Source organism: Cornus florida, unplaced genomic scaffold (genome assembly GCF_030987335.1).
Source record: "Cornus florida cultivar Cherokee Brave unplaced genomic scaffold, ASM3098733v1 CherokeeBrave_3.0.0_Hap2_Chr09, whole genome shotgun sequence".
Classification (NCBI taxonomy): domain Eukaryota; kingdom Viridiplantae; phylum Streptophyta; class Magnoliopsida; order Cornales; family Cornaceae; genus Cornus; species Cornus florida.
In genome coordinates, this window is record NW_026775579.1 from 188,103 (window position 1) to 209,071 (window position 20,969).

At 35.7% G+C, this 20,969-nt stretch overlaps 1 non-coding gene across 1 annotated transcript; it reads left to right on the forward strand.

Annotated features, from left to right (window-relative positions):
• Window positions 1-9,639: 9,639 nt before the first annotated feature.
• Window positions 9,640-9,710, forward strand: TRNAC-GCA (transfer RNA cysteine (anticodon GCA)). Its single transcript has one exon. It is a non-coding gene; the product is annotated as a tRNA-Cys (tRNA).
• Window positions 9,711-20,969: the final 11,259 nt, after the last annotated feature.

Sequence of the window (20,969 nt, forward strand, 5' to 3'; positions counted from 1 at the left end):
CCCTTATTAGAACCCATTTTTTTACCATTTTGAGAGTTCGGGTTTGAAGTCAAGTTGTGATTTTCATGGGGCTTTATTGGGATTCTTATTCATCGTGTTGTCCCCGACAAAACCCCGAAGTTTCGTCGGATTTGGAGCGGTTTCATTTCTGTGGGGATTTGAGATTTTCATCTCAAATTGAGGTAGGGGGTGTTATAGTTTATATTCTTGTTTATTTGCATGTTATTGATGCTTATACAACTTGCATGCATGTTTTTGTTCAAGTTCTAGAAATTAATTTAATTTGATTTAAATTCTAATTAATTGTACCTTACTTGTATTCCATTTTTGACTTAATATATGGCATGGCCATGACTTGATCCTTATTATATATTAATTTGGGATCATTTGAATAACCTTTGAAATCTAGAGATTTAATTAATTTTAAATTAATTAAATTCGAAATGATGTTATCTTGCTCACTTTGTGAAATTGATGTGATATTTGCAATCACCATGGAATGGACATTCACATATATTATTTTGAGAATTTTTGGACAACTTTGATTTTTAGAGAAATTAATTAATTAGGTCAATTAATTTCTACTTAGTGTTCTAATGAATTGGACTTGTATTTCACGGGACTTTTGTCTTTTTATCATGTATCTTGACTTGTTGCAACTTAGCTCCATTAATGTAGTTAATGAACTTGCACCCTTACATTGGAATGATTTAATTGTTCAAGAGTTGTTAAACAAATAATTGAATCTTGGATCTTATACTAGTGGTATATTTACATTAATGAATTTTATGTGTGATATATTCTAGTTTATAGTCTATGCAGCTGTATACCATGATTTCTTGACATTTCACATGCCATCATAGTTGAGAACTTAGGGCATGACTTGTGTGTTCTAAAATCTTGATTGTGCATGGAATGTGATTTAATGCATTACTTATATCTTGATACACTCTCGGTGTAACGACCCGGGTTTTGATTTAACCCGGTACTATAGTGATGAACCGAAGATTGACCAGTTAACGGATCCAGATGCAGAAGCAAAAAACAAGACAATGATCTCTCAAGGCATAACACACCTCTAAGACCCTTTGATAACCTTCCATGAGGTCACGGAATCCGAAGGAACAAATTGCGGAAGTAAAACAAGGACAAGGGTACGAAAACCCTACCGAAGGAAGGACCAAGGGTAAAATGGTCATTTTACCCTAAAAGGAAGGAATTTGACTTCCAATAAGTCAAATGAGATCAAAAACAACCTTTGATAGCTTCACATGAAGTCCCAAGGCCAAAGGAAGAGAAATCTCAAAAGAACCATATCCCTGTTCGAACTAAAACTGACACCCTCTCACTAAAATGAGGGTATCTTGAGTTAGGAAAGGAATATGAAACAAAAATTGATACCATTGGAAAGCTGACTTCAGCGTGGTCAGTTTAGACTCAAGAACGGACCAATTCGGAGTTAAAATGAAGAAGTTACATCAATTTGAAGTTAGATAACCAAAACTGAAAACTCTGGAGAACTTGAACCGGTTCAACATTCTTGAACCGGTTCAACTTTGGCAGTACACCCAAGCTAAACCAAAATGACACCTTGAACTGGTTCAACTATTCTTGAACCAATTCAACTTGAACAGAACACCCAAAATGCAACAGAAACAGTGTTTTAGCAGAAAAATGAATTTGGAGCATGATTTTTGATATCAAGATGACATTTTTCAGAAAAATTTTGTGAAGAAACTCCCCCTAAAATCACATTTTCTATGTGACAGAGTCAAGAATGGAATTTATTCTCCAAAAAAAATCCCCAAAATACCCTTGAGCCGAGTTTTTCAACAAAAAGGTGAAATGAGTCCATAGGAGGCTCAAAACACAAACGAAAGAGTTTTTCATGGAAACGATCATTCACACAAACGTAAATGATGATTTTGAGTGCACAGGAACAGTCCGCGGCTCCCGAAAATGGCCGAGTCAAAATCCGACCCCCCAACGGCCAAAAAGGCGAAATTGAACTTAAAATGGAATTTTGAAAACCAAAATTAACAAATGACTTCAAATGACCGTTTAACCCTTGTCCACACTTCATAAATGATTAATGAGACCCTATGAAAGAAGGAAAATGGAATTCCCACACCCGATGCAACCATGGCAAAACAATAACTTGGCATTTTTCAATATTTCCATAATGAAGTTTGTAAGTAAAAGTGCATAACATACATAATATATGATGTTGGCCTCCAGCCTCATTACATACATGTCAAAAGAGTGTCAAAAGGTGCACTTAAGTACACATTACATGGCTTAAACAATAAGTACAAGTTTTGTCAAAATAAACAAAAGTAAACATGATATGCTACCATGTGCATATTCAACGTCATCAAAAATACTTCAAGAATTCTAGCATATCTAAGAGTGTTGTATATCCCACAACAAAACTTCTTTACCTGCAAAACACCCAGTAATTTCGGGGTGAATAAACAAGTCTAACAAGTTTATTCGTAGGGGATGAGCATGCATGACTCGATTTCTTTAAGATTTTTAGACAACTTGAATCATTTCAAAAAGGGATCATGTCACCTAACGTCTATGTCAAAGGTTAGACTCTGGGAGCATCCTAAGCTACCATGGAGTAATATTAACAAGAATATGATATATGTACATAGGTGAAACAAATTAAGATTGGAATAATCCAATTAATACAACAATTTTATAGTTAACATGAATCACATTTTCAATGTAATTGAACTAGGTCTAGAGTAATCCATACAACATGACAAAAGCATATTTGAATACAAGTTAACAAGAATCACATTATCCATGCTATTCAACAGCCTAAGAGTAAGTTACACAATGCAACAAAGTATAAACTCTTAAAGCCTTCAACTTAAAATCTAAAGCATGAAATTAACAGAAGTGGGTCATGCCACCTAACGTCTATGTTCACAATGTATCTATAGGATCACTCCTAAGCTATATTAGAACATCAAAACACAATTTACAATACTTATACAATTTAACCAACATTGGAACTTCTAATGCAACGCATAAAACACAATTTCGCAAAGTTAACATCATGTAACTTAAAATGGAAAGACAAATAAGGAACAACAAGTTACAACATCATCTAGTTATCAACTTAAAAATGAAATGCAAAATTAAACAAAGTGGATACTTGGACATCAGTCGGATCAGGCCGACACCTTGGTTACTTTAGGGTTACTAGCCCATGGTAAACCTCCCTATGTGCGCACTAGATTACATAGAGGGACTATCCCCCGTACTAGAACAACGTCCTAGCCGTAGCCAAACAACGACATCCCTAAGTTTCCAAAATTAACAAATTGTGCAACAACGTATTTATCAGCGTGTATATACAAGATAATCAACTATCTACCATGCACAACCAAATTTAGAAACTTATACAATACATGCTCTAAGTCCACAACTAATATGATATGGTGAATGTCGAATCTTCAGTGTGCGATTCGTTACATGCTATGCATGAAAGATGTTAAATACGAAGTGTGCAAATCATTACACAAGGCAACAATATATTCAATAAGGAAAACATATTCAACTATGTTATCCAATGCTTAAAATCGCACACTGAAGAAACGACTTTCAAACACAATTGAATCCATGGCTCAATTAGATAGAATTTAATTAAATAAAAATAATTAAATTCCTTAGATTCTAATTCAATTCCAAATAACCTCAAATTAATACATATTAAAGAACATAGCATGGTCATCACCTATATTTATTCTAAAACTCAATTAGGTTATTGGAACAACAAAGTAGAACTCCAATTAAATCATGCTAATTTAATTACCAAGGTTCTAAAGCAACTTCAAATGGTCCACAATTAATATATACTAGTAAACAAGTCATGGTCAATACAAATATCAAGTTAAAATCTTAATTAAGCTAATGGGACCACAAAATAGATTTTAATTAATTCTTTTAATTAAAATCTCTAGAGTTTCAAACTTAACCAAATGCTCTCAATTTAACATATCTTAGAGAACATACCAAGGGCTAATGTAATACCACATTACAAGTTTATTTCATTCAATTTACGCCTATGTAGATTCAACTTTCACTAAAGTTAAATATAAAATAAAGGTTGCAATTCTCATGCAATTAATCTCAATTTAATATATGTGAACAACCATACCAAAGCTTAATTTTCGAGCATGCCACAATTCAATTCCAAGTTGTATATCACCATGAGGATTAAATCTTAAACAAAAAAATTAATTAAATGAAAGGCTTCAAAACCTAACCGAATATTCTAAATCAAATATATGTGAAGCTATATGGCATGTAGATCAAGAATATCCAGTCGGAATTCAAATGGAGTGAATAGTGCACTCGGGGCAAATTAATTAATCAAATTAATTAAAAATTACCAATTTTCAAAACACCTCCAATTACTTTCAAATTCAACTATGCTGAAGAGCATGCTAAGGCCAAATATAATATGCTATCACACATTGATTTCAAGCTAGTTAAGGCCACATGAATTAATATTTTATTCAAGATAAATATTAAATAAAATCTTCATTTCTTATCCAAATGCTCCAATTTTAATATATGTTAATCGACATATCAAGGTGTAATATAATGTCAAGCCACAAGTTTAAAACATGCTATAACTCACCGAAAAAATTAAATTTCATACTAGAAAATAAATAATCAAAAATTCTAGATTTAATATCCATGCATGCAATTGAGTTGAATAAGCATCACAAGTATGTAATAGAGCAAGAAAGTAAATTATAACACCCCCTACCTCAATTTGAGATGAAAATCTCAAATCCCCACTGAATTGAAACGGCTCCGAATCCGACAAAACTCCTAGGTTTTATCGGGGACAACACGATCTATATGAATCCCCAAGAAGCCCCATGAAAATCCAAAATTTGGTCAGAAATGAATTCTAGTAAGGGCAAAAGGTAGAGCACGTCGAGGGGAACATTAAATGTTAAGGCCGAAGACTTTTCACCAAGGAAAAGTGGATCAAAGGAGAAGAAAGGAAGTGGCAGCCATGGCTGCTAGGAGATCCAGCCAAGAGAGGTGGGGAAGATGATGAAAAATCTGATTTTTCTCTTTAAGTCCCCTTTTTATAGAAAAACCCTAAAAGTGCCCCTAAAGGGTCCCGTCGGGTACGGAAAAGTGGAATTTGAGCAAACGCGCTCAAACGGCAAAACTCTATGAACAAAAAAGATTTAAAATGAGAAAATATGAACAACGGAAGAAACGGCGTCAAAAACTGAGTTCCGAGAAGAAAGTTATTCCCCAAATAAGTTCGGCGGCAACTAGGTCCAGAAACTCTGAAACTGGAGAAAAACGACCAGAACGGAATTCTAAGAGTCCACAACTCGATGAATTGTGAAAATGAATCCCATACGAGGATCAAGGCTCCAGATGAGACATTTTGCAATAACTTTCGTTAATTGCACAATGGCCCCTACAAAAAGGGTTAACTACGAAACTGCCCCAGAATGAAAATATCTTCCAATAGATATTTTCTTAGATACCCCAGAAATAAAATATCTTCAAAAGATATTTATAAAAAATACCCCAAGAAATGAAAAAGATTCTGAAGAATTGTGCATCCATGCCCCTATAGACATTGGGAGCAATCAGAGTACTTTATTGCAAAAGTAAAGATACGCATTTCGAGAAAACCACTCAAGATGAAGGCACGTGAAGTCAAAAACCAACTCCAAGCATGAGAAGTGAGGTTCTGCCAACAATGTGACAAATGGGGAAAAGACAGAATGGGGAAAAAGGACAAAACAGGGAAAAGGACGAAAGGCACATAGTGTTCGAAAAGTGAAAATGCGAAAATGACTCGGTCCTCAAAGAAAGTTGGCAATTCACATGAAAGAGTCTCAGAAACCAATTCTGAGCACTCGAAATGACACTAAGCGACACGAAACAGAGCTCAGGAAAGAAAATTAAACGAAAAAAATTTATTCGTAAAATTTCAGGAAAAAGGAAAGGAAGGCAAATGACCAGGTCGTTACAACCTGCCCTCCTTAAAGGGATTTCGTCCCCGAAATTCGGAACACACCGGAAGAAGAACATAATAATGACCGAACAAAAGGTCAAATCAAAGGACAGCTCATAACGCACTGAAGGACAAATCCTGAAGTCTAAAGATCAACTGAAGGAACGCGAAACCATGAATTGAGACAATACCCCATACGAATTGGCATGTTAACTCAACGTCAACCACCGAGAGAATCTTAAGAAAACAAAACATCAAACGCGGTGAAAGAAGAGAGTGACAAGGCAGTATGAACAGCAACCAGAACCCGCCTACACTTACTTGTCAGTAAGGTAGCATGACAGTATAAGGCACTAGTTCATAACGTGCCCCAGAAGGGAACTTTTCGATTCAAATGACATCAATGTCAGAAATGATCATTACCAAAAGCACCACGGGAACCAGGCATCTGTGAGAGTTAGGGTAGCTAATCCCAAAACTCTGATAACAATGACACTGGCACCATTACGCTTAAGACCTTAGAACTAGAAGCCACAAAGGAAAAGGAAATGAAACGGTGCCTCCCTGGCCCACGTCTCATTCCACCAGACAAGGAAAAGAAATGAATCGTAGTCTTCTATGCTCATATGAGCCTTACTCGCATCAATCGACAGAACAAACAAGAAGGTTCCCGACATGGGTCCTTACAGAATGAATTTCTCCTATCCAAGGAAGAAACTCGTGAAACAAGAACGCATCCAAGGGAAACGACAGATCTTAAGTGACAACATCAAAACCAAACATAAAAGAAAACATCTAGCATGCAACATAGCAACAGACTATCTACTCAAGGTGGCACATAAGCAAACAGACATGTTATCAAATCAAAACATATTATCAAACAAGACATGTTATCAAACAAGACATGTTTCCAAGAAGCATTTAAACACGTGGAGCATGGCAACACAAACATGATATGCACCCAAAACCCGTTGTCCAAGGTATTCAAACCCGGACCCTCTGATACGATTTGTAACGACCCGGGTTTTGATTCAACCCGGTACTACAGTGATGAACCGAAGATTGACCCGTTAACGGATCCAGATGTGGAAGCAAGAAACAAGACAATGATCTCCCAAGGCATAACACACCTCTAAGATCCTTTGATAACCTTCCATGAGGTCACGAAACCCGAAGGAACAAAGTGCGGAAGCAAAACAAGGACAAGGGTATGAAAACCTACAGAAAGGAAGAACCAAGGGTAAAATGGTCATTTTACCCTAAGAGGAAGGACTTTGACTTCCAACAATTCAAATGAGATCAAAAACATTCAAAAACAACCTTTGGTAGCTTCACATGAAGTCCCAAGGCCAAAGGAAGAGAAATCTCAAAAGAACCCTATCCCTGTTCGAACTAAAACTGACACCCTCTCACTAAAACAAGGATATCTTGAGCTAGGAAAGGAATATGAAACAAAAATTGGTACCATTGGAAATTTTACTTCGATGCGGTCAGTTTAAACTCAAGAACGGACCAATTCGGAGTTAAAACGAAGAAGTTACATCAATTTGAAGTTGGATGACCAAAATTGAAAACTTTGGAGAACTTGAACCGGTTCAACATTCTTGAACCAGTTCAACTTTGGCAGTACGCCCAAGCTGAACCAAAATGACACCTTGAACCAGTTCAACTATTCTTGAACCGGTTCAACTTGAACAGAACACCCAAAATGCAGTAGAAACAGTGTTTTAGCAGAAAAATGAGTTTAGAGCACGATTTTTGAGATCAAGATGACATTTTTCGAAAAAAATTCGTGAAGAAACTCCCCCTAAAATCACATTTTCTATGTGACAAAGTAAAGAACGGAATTTATTTCTCAAAGGAAATTCCCAAAATGCCCTTGGGCCGAGTTTTTCAACAAAAAGGTGAAATGAGTCCATAGGAGGCTCAAAACACAAATAAAAGGGTTTTTCATGGAACCAATCATTCACGCAAACATAAATAATGATTTTGAGTGCACGGGAACAGTCCGCGGCTCCCAGAAATGGCAGGGTCAAAATCTAACCCCCCAACGGCCAAAAAGGCGAAATTAAACTTGAAACGGAATTTTGAAAACCAAAATTAACAAATGACTTCAAATGACCGTTTGGCCCTTGGCCACACTTCATACATGATTAATGATACCCTATGAAAGAAGGAAAAAGGAATTCCCACACCCGATGCAACTTTGGCAAAACAATAACTTGGCATTTTTCAATATTTCCATAATAAAGTTTGTAAGTAAAAGTGCATAACATACATAATAAATGATGTTGGCCTCCGGCCTCATTACATACATGTCAAAAGAGTGTCAAAAGGTGCACTTAAGTGCACATTACATGGCTTAAGCAATAAGTACAAATTTTGTCAAAATAAACAAAAGTAAACATGATATGCTACCATGTGCATATTCAATGTCATCAAAAATACTTCAAAACTTCTAACATGTCTAAGAGTGTTGTGTATCCCACAACAAAGCTTCTTTACCTGCAAAACACCCAGTTACTTCGGGGTGAATAAACAAGTCTAACAAGTTTATTTGTAGGGGATGAGCATGCATGACTCGATTTCTTTAAGATTTTTAGACAACATGAATCATTTCAAAAAGGGATCATGTCACCTAACGTCTATGTCAAAGGTTACACTCAGGGAGCATCCTAAGCTATGATAGAGTAATATCAATAAGAATCATGATATATGTACATATGTGAAACAAATTAAGATTGGAATAATCCAATTAATACAACAAGTTTATAGTTAACATGATTTACATTTTCAATGTAATTCGGTATTTGAGCTTTTCGTTACGATAAATACATCAAAATCAGAAACAATATAGAGTCAATTTTTTTAGCACTTAACTCCTTTCGTGGATTCCATTGTAAAAATGAGTCGAATTTTTAGAATATGATTGTGAAGTGTATAAGAAAGAAGGGTTGTATTTATTAAACACGTGTAGATATAGCTATCTATATATCCACCTTCCCCTTTATTGCCGCTCTATTCAGGACAGCACGAGTCGTGCTCTATCAAAATTTTTATTTTCTATTCAATCTATTCCGTTTTTCATTGAATCACGAGAATTTCCTGAGAATTCCCTTGAGAATTCCCTATAGGCGGCATATATAAAAAAGATACCCCATTAAATATCGGTGTAACAATTTCTATTCTGGGGTTTACATATACTCATAATTGTTGTTGTAATTGAAATTGAGAAGGATTTTTTTTTATTGAAAAAAATCAATACTGATTAGTTATGTATCAATTTGGATTTTCGAAAACATAATTTTAGATTTAAATCCAAGAATCGTTCATGAATTTGAAGTCAACAGTCAATAGTTAATGGTTCAAATTTGTCATGAATTTTGGTTTTTGGGACTGAAAATCCACATTTTCTTTTTCAATAGAAGGGGGTTTTTAGGCATTGTGTGTTTTGAGATACTATACAATTAATCGAAGGGGTGAATCAAATCCAATCAAAAAAAAGGAAGGATTTTTTTAGTAAGGGAATTAAAAAAAGGACTTCATGACGCAAGTACAATAAAAAAAGACATTCAGTAATCCAACCCAAAAGGGAGAAATTTGCATCTATTTTGTATCGTTTTGGCGGCATAGCCGAGTGGTAAGGCGGGGGACTGCAAATCCTTTTTCCCCAGTTCAAATCCGGGTGTCGCCTGATCAACAATAGACTCGAAATCCCTTATTCTGTTCTGCTGATATAACTTGCTGAATTATTCCCTAGCAGAAGCAGAGGAAAAAGACTGTCAATACTTGCTTAATTCTAAGCAAGTATTTTCTAAAAGATTGTAAATCCTTGCATTTAGGAGTCATGAAAAGATTCTAGTAGTGAAGGGGTTATCAAAACTTCTCGATTCCCTTCTACGACTAATGTAGTGTCTACTGACTGAGTCTTGAATTATATTGGATAGTCGAATAGGGAATCTACTGAAATTAGTAGTTGTGGAAGGGGCGGAAGATGCTTTATAGAATATACGTACTCACGGGAGTCTCTGAGTGTTCAGGCATTAGATCAATATTAGATTGAAAAGAACAGTTCCTATTATTCCTACATGTTCCATTAGTAACATTCCTTTGGGATGTCACTGCGTATTCTGCTTGTGTTTAATCTTTCCCAATTAGAAATTATATAGAAATTTATTAGAAGTAGATTTATTAGATTGGTTCATCAATAGTGTTGGGTCAGAATCTTTTTTTGACTCTGCGCCATTGATTCCACTATTATTAGTGAGCAATAATGGAATAATTCCTTCATATTCATAGAGATAGGGGACATAATTCACATGGATATAGTAAGTCTCGCTTGGGCTGCTTTAATGGTAGTCTTTACATTTTCCCTTTCACTCGTAGTATGGGGAAGAAGTGGACTCTAAAAGTACTACTAATTGAGTTGCGGAATCAAACTGTATCAATTTTTATAGATCGTTCTGCAAAGCGTTTTTCATTATTTTAAATAAAAATATCTTCATTTCGAAATTCCATCGGATTCTAGTGATGTAATATATGAATAATACTCTTTCAATTAAAGAAATATTTCAACGATTTCCATCTTTGTATTTTGAAAGGAAGGGGGATACGGAGGATAGGAAATTTCTTCCAACCTAATTCTTCCTAAATTTTCTATTTCAATAATTCAATAAATGGGTTCTTATCAGAATTATATATGAACAATGAGGAAAAACCGACCTCTCTTTTTTATTTGTTTCCCCCCTTACTCTTCAATTATTCTTCAAATAGGAAGTCGTTCTGTTAAGTGTACACGCACTTTCTATGAGAAACAAAATCGACATAATGATTGTCTAACAAGATATTATGCATACTAAGATCTTGCTCTGGGCGAATCACATATTGTGCGCACTTACCCCTTATTTTATTATTTTAGAAATTTAATTTCTGTTTTATCGACTTATTTCATATCATGGTTCAAGCGTTAAAAATCGGCGAGGTTTACTACTACTTTTCGAAATCTGAAGAAGTTTCCATAGAACTCTTGTCAATGGCTTAATCAATTACTTCTTCGTAATGCTAAAAACAAATTGGGATTCATGTTGGAAATAATAAAAAATCTAGGAATTAGAACCATAAGAATAAGAGTTGCCTTTCGATTATCTTAGATTAATCGGAACAAATAGATGTACTAAAGAATTAGAATTGGGTACTATGTAGATATCAATTCCATATATGGAATTGGAATCTACATATATGAAGAGTATTGTAGATTGATCTATATTAAGCCCCCATCTTTATTATAGAGTACGACTTTATACACTACAATAACACTAATAGATAGTATATGGTAGAAATAAATATTCGTATATTTATTTCTACCATATTATCGGATCTCATAGAATACTGCTAATTCTAATCCGCTCATTTCATTTAAGACGCAAAATTGGAATCCTTTTCATTTTTTTCTCAATCAACTCAGAAGTCAAGTTTTATTCAAATTAATTAATCATTTAGACAGATTGTTTTTACATAAATGATAAGTAAAAAAGCAGTAGGAACTAGAATGAACAGTGCAGTAGCAATAAATGCAAGAAGTAAAGCTGCTTCCTTTTGATATATAGTAACCTGCTGATCAGAAACCCCATCGAGATGGATTTGAATGAATAGTTCTTTTTTCCATAGTCCCATTCCCTAAGTGGCGGGTTACGAAGATGAAGGCTGATATCGATTCAATGACCAGGTTGCAATAGAAGAAAACCTCCGCATTGATGATCTATAGGGAATTGACTGCGGGATGTCTTTCTTTTGGTTTTAAAATGCAGAACCCGGCCTACTAATAGATGTTCGAGTGGGCGGCCTTCTAGATCGAAGATCCCAGGATTCGTTAGAGCCTCCGAACTCTCTAAACCCTAAGACAGGAGTGACTAAGGGATCAGATTCGTCTTTCTCTTCTCTCACTCAAAGGGAGTTTCAAATCAATCTCTTCAATGGATTTCTCATTTGATTCTTTTAATTCCAACTGAAAATGGTTGGATTTTCGCTTTCTGAGACAGAGGAGAGTTTCATTTCGTGTGGTATATGTGGCAATAAGCCATTCTGCCTTATCTCTATTAGTTGTTTGATCGAATGGAAATGTTTCATTCTTGGTGACTTCGCAGCTACTTAGCTCAACAGCTCGCCCTATCTGGGGCAGTACCCCTTCTCACTCATATGACTAAGCCTACAGTCCCACAGGTTTGAATCTACGCAAGCATCAGCAACTGCAACGGCATTCTTGGTCTTTGTTTTCATGTAGAGAGTACCTTACACGAACCACCCACGAAGTTTACTGCGTGCCCTTCGTCATCAAGCTTGTCCCAAAGAGATCCAATTTCACTTCAAGCCAGTAACATGCCTAACATTCTTCATCTTCCAGTAAGTCCCATTAGGTTTTTGATCCCAACATCACCTTTACCTACAATATTCATCATCCACCAGAGAAACCTTACCAAAATCACCACTTACATAGTTCTATATGATTGCATGATGCGGGGTAGAGTGAAAGGATGCACCCTGAGTCAGGGGATACATCTCTAAATGTATTCTTTATTGGCGAACTTCTAACTTACATGTCTACTGCCACAGACCCTATTGAAACCTATTCACGGTGTATTCAGCATCTTTCAAACGATGAGCTGCACTCTCTTCTCTAGAGGATCCATATCTAACAAAAGGTTGTCGGCAGATTTCACCTCAATTTCACCCGACATCATTTATGCAAATCCTCAAGCTTGGAGTGATTCTATTCCGCGAGCCTACTCCCCTCATACTCTGTAACTCCTAGCCAGGCAAGACCACCCCTTTCACTTCACTCATGATTCCCCACAATCTGTTTTTCCTTTGGTTTGTTACTAAAGAACATGATGGCTTCTCAAGGGATGTTTTCTTGAATGGGTTGACCTTCCCTTTAAGTGGGCACGCAGACATGCACACAAGGCTACCCTACAAGCTCATGAGAAGCTTACGCATGATTTGCTAAAGAAAGAACTGGAAGCCTAGTCGTATTCTTTCTCAATTCCCTCGCACAAGTCTCTATCGTCACGAGTCAATGTTTCAAACTGGGATCAAAAGACATGCCAGGAATGAGGAAGTAGTTGGACCTACGAGTTGGATCCTTTGCAGACGAGTATAGGCAAAGAAGGATGTGAAACTACTATATTCCCTGTTTAGGTCTTGATGCTTTTCTCGTGGGTAGTAAGTCAAAGAATGTTCCGACCCTGAGGTTGCTGCAAAGCCATCTGTTCTTGATTCAAATCTCCGATTGAGTGGTCTCGCGTTCCCTTGCGGTCTTTTTTTTTCTTTCATCATTGCCAGATGGATGCATACGATGAAGAGTTGGTTGAAAGGTAAGGATAGTTGAAGCACGGTAGCCACTTGAAAGCCTTCCGCGCAATCTCCAAACAATAGGCTTTTCTGGATCCCATCTATATCGAGTATGAGCAGTGGCAGGTCGGTTAATGGCCGGAACACGGAGTCAGGTCTAAAGTAATTCATACAACATGACAAAAGCATATTTGAATACAAGTTAACAAGAATCACATTATCCATGCAATTCAATAACCTAAGAGCAAGTTACACAATGCAACAAAGTATAAACTCTTAAAGCCTTCAACTTAAAATCTAAAGCATGAAATTAACAGAAGTGGGTCATGCCACCTAACATCTACGTTCACAATGTATCTATAGGATCACTCCTAAGCTATATTAGAACATCAAAACACAATTTACAATACTTATGCAATTTAACCAACATTGGAACTTCTAATGCAACGCATAAAGCACAATTTCGCAAAGTTAAAATCATGTAACTTAAAATGGAAAGACAAATAAGGAATAACAAGTTACAACATCATCTAGTTATCAACTTGAAAATGAAATGCAAAATCAAACAAAGTGGATACTTGGACATCAGTCGGATCAAGCCGACACCTTGGTTACTTTAGGGTTACTAATCCATGGTAAACCTCCCTATGTGTGCACTAGACTACATAGAGGGACTATCCCCCGTATTAGAACCACGTCTTAGCCGTAGCCAAACAACGACATTCTCAAGTTTCCAAAATCAACAAATTGTGCAACAATGTATATATTAGTGTGTATATACAAGATAATCAACTATATACCATGCACAACCAAATTTAGAAACCTATACAATACATGCTCTAAGTCTACAACTAATATGATATGATGAATATCGAATCTTCAGTGTGCGATTCGTTACACACTATACATGAAAGACGTTAAATACGAAGTGTGCAAATCAATACACAAGGCAACAATATATTCAATAAGGAAAACATATTCTCATGAGTATAAACATAGCAACTATGTTATCCAATGCTCAAAACATAATCAAATGAATGTACAACAAGTCCATGTTAAGGATTTTGATATAGAAACGACTTTCAAACACAATTAAATCCATGGCTCAATTAGATAGAATTTAATTAAATAAAAATAATTAAATTCCCTAGATTCTAATTCAATTCCAAATAACCTCAAATTAATACATATTAAAGAACATGGCATGGTCATCACCTATATCCCTTCTAAAACTCAATTAGGTTATTGGAACAACAAAGTAGAACTCTAATTAAATCATGCTAATTTAATTACCAAGGTTCTAAAACAACTTCAAATGGTCCACAATTAATATATACTAGTAAACAAGTCATGGCCAATACAAATATCAAATTAAAATCTTAATTAAGCTAATGGGACCACAAAATATATTTTAATTAATTCTTTTAATTAAAATCTCTAGATTTTCAAACTTAACGAAATACTCTCAATTTAACATATCTTAGAGAATATGCCAAGGACTAATATAATATCACATTACAAGTTTATTTCATTCAATTTACGCCTATGTAGAGTCAACTTTCACTAAAGTTAAATATAAAATAAAGGTTGCAATTCTCATGCAATTAATCCCAATTTAATATATGTGAACAACCATACCAAAGCTTAATTTTCTAGCATGCCACAATTCAATTCCAAGTTGTATATCACCATGAGGATTAAATCTTAAACAAGGAAATTAATTAAATGAAAGGTTTCAAAACCTAATCGAATATTCTAAATCAAATATATGTGAAGCTATATAGCATGTAGATCAAGAATATCAAGTCGGAATTCAAATGGAGTGAATAGTGCACTCGGAGCAAATTAATTAATCAAATTAATTAAAAATTACCAATTTTCAAAACACCTCCAATTACTTTCAAATTCAACTATGCTGAAGAGCATGCTAAGGCCAAATATAATATGCTATCACATATTGATTTCAAACTAGTTAAGGTCACATGAATTAATATTTTATTCAAGATAAATATTAAATAAAATCTTTATTTCTTATCCAAATGCTCCAATTTTAATATATGTTAATCATCATATCAAGGTGTAATATAATGTCAAGCCACAAGTTTAAAACATGCTATAACTCACCGGGAAAATTAAATTTCATAGTAGAAAATAAATAATCAAAAATTCTAGATTTAATATCCAAGCATGCAATTGAGTTGAATAAGCATCACAAGCATGTAATAAAGTAATAAAGTAAATTATAACACCCCCTACCTCAATTTGAGATGAAAATCCCAAATCCCCACTGAATTGAAACGGCTCCGAATCCGACGAAACTCCTAGGTTTTGTTGGGGACAACACGATCTATATGAATCCCCAAGAAGCCCCATGAAAATCCAAACTTGGCCTCAAACCCAAACTCAAAATTTGGTCAAAAATGAATTCTAGTAAGGGCAAAAGGTAGAGCACGTCGAGGAGAACATTAAACGTTAAGGCCGAAGACTTTTCACCAAGGAAAAGTGGATCAAAGGAGGAGGGAGGAAGTGGCAGCCATGGCTTCTAGGAGATCCGGCCAAGAGAGGTGGGGAAGATGATGAAAAATCTAATTTTTCTCCTTAAGTCCCCTTTTTTTATAGAAAGACCCTAAAAGTGCCACGAAAGGGTCCCGCCGAGTCCGGAAAAGTGAAATTTGAGAAAACGCGCTCAAACGGCAAAACTTTGTGAATGAAAAAGATTCAAAATGATAAAATATGAACAAGAAAAGAAACGGCGTCAAAAATCGAGTTCCGAGCAAAAAGTTATGACCCGAAGAAGTTTGGCAGCAACCGGGTCCAAAAATTCTAAAACTGGAGAAAAACAACCAGAACGGAATTCTAAGAGTCCACGACTCGATGAAATGTGAAAATGAATCCCGTACGAGGATCCATGCTCCAGACGAGACATTTTGCAATAACTTTCGTTAATTGCACAATGGCCCCTACAAAAAGGGTTAACTGCGAAACTGCCCCAGAATGAAAATATCTTTCAAAAGATATTTTCTTAGATACCCCAAAAATAAATATCATCAAAAGATATTTATGAAAAACACCCCAAGAAATAAAAAAGATTCTGAAGAATTGTGCATCCATGCCCCTATGGACACCGGGAGCAACTAGAGTACTTTCTTGCAAAAGTAAAGATACGTATTTCGAGGAAACCACTCAAGATGAAGGCATATGAAGTCAAAAACCAACTCCGAGCATGAGAAGTGAGGTTGTGCCAATAATGTGACAAATGGGGAAACGACATAATAGGGAAAAGGACGAAAGGCACATAGTGTCCGAAAAGTGAAAATGTGAAAATGACTCGGTCCTCAAAGAAAGTTGTCAATTCACATGAAAGAGTTTTAGAAACCAATTTTGAGCACTCGAGATGACACTAAGCGACACGAAATAGAGTTCAGGAAAGAAAATTAAACGAAAAAAATTCATTCATAAAATTTCAGGAAAAAGGAAAGGAAGGCAAATAACCGGGTCGTTACACTTGGTTGCATAACTTGTTGATTTTGGAACTTGGGATATCAATCAAGAATTGACATGGTTAGGACTTGGTTCTAATACGGGAGATAGAGAGCTCCCTACACTATAGTGTGCACTAGGGGAAGGTACCAATGGGTTAGTAGCCCTAAAGTGATCCCAAGAGTACGGTTTTAATCTTAGCGATATCCGAGTATCCACATTGGTTGATTTCACTCTTTAACTTTTAAGTTGCTATCCCTTGAAGATTTAAACTTTGTCATGTTATGTGAAATGCTCCAATCTTGTTAATTGCATAGATATTATGCTTTGTTCTTGATTTCATGTATAACTCTTATCGTGTTAATCGGAATATTCCATTCTTGTTTACTTGCATAGATATTATGCATTTTACTTGATTTCACGCCTTGTCCTTATCGTGTTAATTGAATTGTTTCAATCTTGTTAATTTTCTTAGTTATCTCGTTCCGTGTTACTTATGCTATCATGACTTAGGAATGATCCTATACATGTAACTTGACTTAGATTCTAGGTGGCATGGTCCACATATAATGATTTATATCAACATACACAATCTTTAAACCCTTAGATTTCAAGTATTATCTCTTGAAGATCTAAGAACCTTATCGTGTTATATGGAGTATTTCTTACCTTGTTAATTGTATAGACATTATGCTTATTTCATGTATTTAGATCTCATTCAGTATACTTGAAATTATGCACTTACTTCTTGTATCTAGAATTCCAATTAGTATACTCGTGTCTTGTATACTTGCTTTGTGTGTTTCCGATCTCGTTTAGTATACCTGTGTTTGTATACTTACCTCGCATGCTTTTATCTTTGTTTAGTATACTTGTAACCGGTATGCTTGTATGTCATGTATTTCATTTCAATTGCATGAGTAGCTTAGGATGATCCATGAGTCTCACCTTGACATAGATGTTAGGTGGCATGATCCTTTTGAATTGTTTCAAGACAATGTAAAAATCTCTAAAGAAATCGTGTCTATGCATGCTCATTCTCTACGAGTAAACTTGTTTACTCATCTCGAAGTTACTGGGGGTATTGATCAGGTACGAAGACTTGGTTCATGATGCTCATCGTTTCGTGGATGACTTATAGCTTTTAGATTTCCATTTCATGCAAATGTTAGCGTGAAATATCATTTCATAGCCTTATGTATCAAAACTTGTATACTTTGATTCTGTATATGTAATGTATACATAAGTGCACATTTTACAATGTATTTGACATGTATGAGTGAGACTGGAGGCCAATGACATGTATATTGTATTCTATGTAACTTTTAACTTCATGAAATGATATGAAAATATTAAAAAATGCCAAGTCATTGTCTCACCATGGTTGCATCGAGTGTGGCAATTCCATTTTTATTATTTCATAGGGTCTCATTAATCATGTTCGAAGTGTGGCCAAGGGCCAAATGGTAATTTGAAATCATTTGTCAATTTTGGTTTTCAAATTTATCATTTCATGTGCATTTTTGCCTTTTTAGCTATTGGGGGGTCGGATTTTGCATTGGCTATATTTTTAAATTGTGGACTATTGTAGCATGTCCTAATAGGTAAGTTACGTTTGCATGAATGATTGTTTTCAAGAAAAATCTGATCCTTGGTGATTTGAGCCTCCTATGGACTCATTTCGCATTTTTATTGCATAATCTGATCTAGGGGCATTCTAGACTTTTCACTGTAGTTTTATTTTCTTCTTTTGACATGATTGAATAGAAAACATGATTTTAGTGGGGGTTTCTTCTTCGTATTTTTTCACAAAATGTCATCTTGGTACTGGAAATCCATCGTAAAATTCAGCTTTCTATTTTTCATTTAACAGCTTTTTGGACCTTCACGACCTGATTTCATGGAGGGGCATTTTTGGCATTTCGCAGTGATTTTTTTATCATTTTCTCTCCCAAAGTCACGTAGAAAACTCAATTTTGAGGGGGTTTCTTTTTTGTGTTTTTCCAAAAAATGTCATCATGGCCCTCAAAATTCCATTTTTTGCCGAAAAACCCCTGCTGCCAGGTTTTTGCTAAGTTGTAGCACAAGTGATCGAGTGGTGGCTTCCTCGTAACCAGTTACATGAGTGTAGGCAGTGTTGTGGTCTTCATTTTTGGCCTCCTAACCGATTAGGAAGGTTTGGTAACTAGTTAGATGGTCTTGGGTTGACTCATTTTGACCTTTTTGCCCTCTTTCTTCCGTTAGCCATATCTTCTACATCCGGACTCCAAATCGAGTGAACTTTTTTTTGAACTTGACTAATTTTTCATCGTCTATCCAATGGTGTGCTCAGTTGTACCCAGATATTCATGGATAATTACCAGTTTACCCTTTTAGCCTTAAGTGCTCGTTTTTCTTTGTCTTGTCCTTTCTCCTTCGTCTGGACTCGAATCATGCGATTCTTGAGTCCATCTTGATCAATTTTTTGTTATATTTCCAATGGTGTGCTTGATAGTACCCACTTTAATTTTGGAATTGACCATTTTACCCCTAGGTTCATTCTTGTCCCTTGTTGAAACGTCGCTTCCGTATTTGTTTTCTTTGGGTTCTGTGACCTCATTGAGGGTCACATTGGTGTTTTAGGGACGTGTTGTGTCTCTTGAGACCATTGTTTTATCTTTTGCTTCCGCACTTCAGATCCGTTATCGGGTCAACTTTCTGGTCATCACTGACGCACCAGGTTGAATAAAAACTCGAGGTCATTACACAAACCATTACTAACCAACATTAGACTACAAACAGAGTATATAACCATTAATAGACTTAAACACATGCTTATATCATCAATAATCAGAACATAGCCTTGTGTGAACAAAAATTTAATATTTTTCGTCCCCAACATAACCTTACCCCTAAACTTATTGTGCACATTGTCCTCAATATGTGAGAACAAAGAGAGTAAGAAAGATATTACCAGACAAGCAGACCAACAAAGATAGAATATAATAAAGCAAAGACGGGTAAAAAGAATTTCCAGCATCTTCTCCTTCAACATAGTGGTTCCTCAAAACCATCCAAGGTTGCTGTCAGTCAAATCACCCCTAAACTTAATCTGTTGTATCTGACAAAATCAATAAACTCCAACACATATCAGAGTATTAGGTATATGGAGTAAGCAGAGAGAAATATCACAGTGATCTAAAATATTAACACAAGGAAATAGAACAAAAAATATGTATATATATATCTGAAATCAGTACAATACTTTTGAAATAAAGACTTAGGGCAGATATATATTATATGGAAAGAAATACATTAAAAAGAACTGCCCTAGTCAATAAAAATATAGAAAAGTCCTAAGAAATAATCCATATGTGGTGGTGGTGGAACAAAATAAGAAGATTGAGCGGACGAAATGCGGCGCAATAGCTCCTCCAATATGTTCTGTTGCGTAGTTAGCATCTGCCGCAGCACCGTCTGACCATCCTGCAGCTCGGCCACCCTGACCTGTAACTCTCTAATCTCAGCCTGAGAAGAGCTCTCAGGCTGGGCTACAGGAGCGGGTCTCCTCCTCACCTGAGGCCGGGAATCAGAGAGATATACCTCTTCATCCGTCGCCTCATCATCTGCCCTCCTAGCAGTAATTGCTACATATCCCTCATGACCAAACTCTATTGCATCCCTACAATGTGCCGGCATATGTTCCCATACTTTATTCTATTCTTTCATCCTAAACTTAGGAGATTCATTACATGATTCTTCTCTTGGACTCACCACAAAACCCTACAATTCTATCAATCTGGTAATCATGTATGGAAAGGGTAGCCTATGGGTCGGAACAGTGTCACGACCCAAAAATTTCACTAAAATCCTTTATTTATACAAATCCGGATATATCAAAATACACCCAGGATCATAAAAAAATACCCTCTTTTTTACGAAGTCAGATTCCTAAAAAATACAAAAAAAAAAATTCCAAATAATAAAAGCAAAACTCGCAATGCCAACTCTTCATCCTAAGCCCGTATCTACGATCCCCGTCCATCTTCGATACCTGAAACTAGAAGGTGGTGAGACAAAAGTCCCAATAGAAAAAACCATAACAAGAATTTCATGGAGGTTTAACAAAACAGTTTCACAAAATAAA